At 37.6% G+C, this 4,219-nt stretch overlaps 1 long non-coding RNA gene across 1 annotated transcript; it reads right to left on the bottom strand.

Moving 5' to 3' along the window:
• Positions 1–1,661: 1,661 nt before the first annotated feature.
• LOC145051343 (uncharacterized) lies at positions 1,662–3,859 on the bottom strand. Its single transcript, XR_013683553.1, has 5 exons — positions 3,550–3,859; positions 2,774–3,052; positions 2,364–2,687; positions 2,229–2,290; positions 1,662–1,852 (listed from the first exon to the last, which is right to left on the bottom strand). It is a non-coding gene; the product is annotated as an uncharacterized LOC145051343 (long non-coding RNA).
• Positions 3,860–4,219: the final 360 nt, after the last annotated feature.

Here is a 4,219-nt window from a genome sequence, read left to right as displayed (position 1 = left end):
GGTGACATGATAGCAGGCCTTAGGGAATCAGGTTGGGGATTCCAGTCAGGACATGAGTTCAGTAGACTGTTAGGTCAAGCGTACATTCGACCTAGATAGTGTTGGAGTGTTGTAAGTCTGTGGGTGTAGCCGTAACATTCACTATAGATAGCATGAGTGTGATGTTAGAACGCGGAAGGAACATCGGTACCCACCAATTCAGGTGTAGCAATAAAGGCATGGCAAATCCATGGATTGGTTTTTGGATTTCCTCAGAGGGATTAGACCTGGTTGAGCCAGCGATAATACTATAGGAACGCCACTACAATTATGAGATCGGGGAAGCAATGGACTGCTTAGGGTCGTTTGTGATATAAGGCTACCTTTGGTCATGTAGAAACCACTTTTAGCCTTGGACTTTATGACGACAGGATTCGATGCATGGACCCGATCGGTTAGATCAGAAGGTTGTTAGAGCCACAGTGGCATGATAACTAGTGGCAACTATTGATAGATAAGGATTTTTTTTCAAAAGTCGCATGGGGCGACTATTAGATTGCTCTTGGCGTAGCAACCAGGCAGGACTTCAGCATCTCAGATAAGCTGGGACCAGGGAGGTTTCGATGGATTTTGGGAAGCACCTATGTGGCTACATAATGTTTCAGGTAGTTCAGTGTTTGAGGCAGATCAGTGTTTCAAACAGTTTTAGGTCTCCAGCAGTAATGGTATTTGAGGGTTTCATGTATGGTAAGCGTAACAGATTGTTGAGTAATGCTAAGTCACCCACTGTGGGGTTCAGCTATAATGATTCAGTATGAGTGGTCTGTCAGGGATTCAGATCATCTTGAGACAACATATTTCAGACAGAGTAGATGTGATCTTCTTGCAAGGAATTCGTTCATCTGCAGATTTTAAGGCCTTGTGAAGGATGGTCATGGTCACCCTGGGGAAAGCTAGGGTGTACCTAGGATTGTGGCCAGGTCACATGAGTGGTTTAGGATGTAAGGAATGGTAAGAAATGATTTTGAGGACGAAATCTAATTTAAGCGGGGGAGAGTTGTAACACCTCGTTTATTAAATAAATAAATGAGCAAATTACTAAATTAATAGTAGCCTTAAAATCTGTAATGATCTAGCAAGGTGTTGATCTCGAGGGTTAATTGTTACAAATTGAGAAGTTGGGGGTTAAAAGAATAAGTTCTGGATTTAATTTGAAAAGGATTTCAGAAGTCAGGGTACGTTTGGTAATTAATAGACTTGAACTGAAAAGATTTGAAGGCTTAGGGGGGCTGGTTGGTAATGTTGGGACTTATTATGAAAGGAAATTACGGGATCAAGGGCTAAAGGGTAAATATCGATTAAATCTTAAAGAAAATGGAGAAGGATGGGCCAATTTTGTCATTATGGATTAAAGTTGTATGAACGGGTATACAACCCATCGACTCATCCGCAACCCTAACCCTAAGTGCTATTAACCAGCTGTCAGGTGTTCACGGGGCGGTTCGGCTCGGATATTAATAAAATTATGAACCGTGATCACGGGGCGAGTACTTTACTTGCACTAACCATAACCGAATCGTATTATACAAAAAACCGAACCGAATCGAACCGTGTGAAGGCGGGTTACCACGGTTCGGTTCACGGTTACCCAGGAAATAATTAAATATAAAAAACAAAATTAATAAAAAAAAAACTACATTCAAGTGAATTGTAAAATATCCATTCAAAAATCAAAACAAAGTCATCAAAAACAAACAATTCAACAAGAGATTTTAAAAGTGTTTAACACTAGTTTGAGAACACAACAAACATCCATAATCCTTTGAACAAAACATAAAAACAGCAACAAATCATTTCAAAATCAGCACCAAACCTGCAAAAGAAAAAAACAACCTTTAGTACAAATAGCAAAAAAAACAGCACATATAAAACAATACAAAAACTGCACAAAATTACACCAAAAACTGCACAAAACAGCATCAAAAACTGCACAAAACAGCCCTAAAAATCTGCACAAAACAACATTAAAAAACTACACAAAACAGCACCAAAAAAACTGTACAAAAACAGCATTAAAAAACTGCACAAAACAACACAAAAAAAAACTGCACAAAACAGCTCAAAAACCACACAAAACAACTATCAAATGTGTAGAAAGCAACAATAAAATCTGTAAAAAAAAATTGCACAAAATTGCATATAAATAACACTTTAAAGCACAAAAAAAACAGTTAAATACAAAATTTTACCTTCTTAAAACTTTAATCATCCACAGTAAGGGCGGATATAGCTTGAGGCAAGTCTTTCACTTCTGAAACAAAAAAAATTATACATTAGATTTTATAAAACATGAAACTATAAAACTTAGAAAAGCAAAGTCATACCAGCTCCATAATTTTCAAGAGCTTCAAAACTTTCCTCAATATCAATAGGAACATTTTTGGACCTAAGCCAATTTTGACAACATATCAATGCGTCCACCGTTTCGGGGATCAATGAGCAACAAAATTCATCAAGAACGCGTCCCCCGGTATTAAATGAAGATTCTGAGGCTACAGTTGAAGCGGGAATTTCCAAAACATCCTTAGCAATTGCCGCGATGACAGGAAACCTTGCTTGATTTTTCTTCCACCAAGCAAGTAAATCAAACTTATTGTCCAAAGACTTGCATTGCTCACCCAAATACCAATCCAATTCACACTTTGCAGCTATAATTATCAAAAAATATTACAATAAAAAATCAATTATATAAGTATAAATAACGAAAATAAAAGAAAAATAGCTTGTAAATTACCTATACCACTTGAGTTCTCTTCCAACAATCTTATGTATTGGTTGTTCAAAAAAGTTTTCGGATCATCATCAACATAATAACAATTTCTTCGTCAACATTTTCGGAGCTACTTGACCGATTTTCATTAATAACTCCAACTTCATGTGAGTAATGAGCATACAAATCTCGCAATACTTTCTCTATGTGATCACACAAATTTTTCGCTTTTTCTTCATCATATATTTGGCCAAACAAGTTAGTAAAAAAAAATCGGCCATCATTTCTCTACGCCATTTTTTTCTGAAAATCAATAAGTCATAGGTCCCAAACAAGTCAGAAATAAATTTATTTTTTGTTGGAGTTCAAATATAGACATAATTCAGATACCATACAGATTACATGCATACATGCATACATTGATACAATACATAATCTATAAGACTATAACAGTAAACAGATAGTCAATAACTCAATCAGATACCAAAAATTTGTGAAATATGGGATATATGATCAAATGACAAAATGAGACCCATGTTCGTCACCTCGTCCTTAGTAATATTACTTAAATCCATGAGTATTAAACAATAAATCATAGCTTTGACTTAAGGATTTTGAAGGTTTGTTGTTTGTGAAATAAGATAAAACAGAAGGGATAATGTCGAGAATGTGAACAATTTGACTACTCCTGCCTTTTCAAACAATTTGTGATGCAGGTATGAACAATTTGTGATGCAGGTACGAAACAATTTGTGATGCAGGTATGAACAATTAGACGAAGAAAAAATGAGAAATCGAACCAAGTAAGGGGCCGATGACTGCTTCGACGTCGATGTAAGCTAGCCGTCCTGACTGCTTCTGTCTTTTTGACTCACGATGATCGAGCTCTTGTAACAACGACGTCGCTGACGAGTGACGAGGGCAATGGTGGAATTCCAGCGAGACGATGAAGAATGGTGTGAGTGGACGACTGGAAGTTCGAACGAAGGTTGAGGAACGATGGCCAATTAGCCGATGATCGTGTGATCGTTGATTTGTTGTTGACTTGCTGGCTTGCTGCTTGAATTGTTGCCCTAAGCGAGAGAATGAGTACAGACTAGACTACAGATCGAGTGCCATTTGGGCCATTTGGAATGGGCTGTAACAAAATTGTAATTAAACTCTATATTCCTTTATTATATTACATAATAGAAATAATATATATACATATAAATAATATAATACGGTTCGGTTTTTTCGGTTTCGGTTTTTTCAGTTTTGGATTGACCGGATCGGTTCGGTTTTTCGGTTTTGCGGTTTTTTTGCACACCCCTAGCCGTCACCCTCTCCATATTCTACCTCCGGCCACCGCTGGTCGGATTCGATCACCACCATTCCACCCATTATCGTCGAAGACGAGAAACCCCGGATCCGACGTCGTAATCGGGAGAGATACGACGAGCAAGGTTGCGAGGTCTGTTGTTCGCCGAT

This window comes from Lactuca serriola, chromosome 5 (genome assembly GCF_051521515.1).
Source record: "Lactuca serriola cultivar US96UC23 chromosome 5, Lser_US96UC23_V15, whole genome shotgun sequence".
NCBI classification, from domain to species: domain Eukaryota; kingdom Viridiplantae; phylum Streptophyta; class Magnoliopsida; order Asterales; family Asteraceae; genus Lactuca; species Lactuca serriola.
This window is presented reverse-complemented; position numbering and strand designations above follow the sequence as displayed.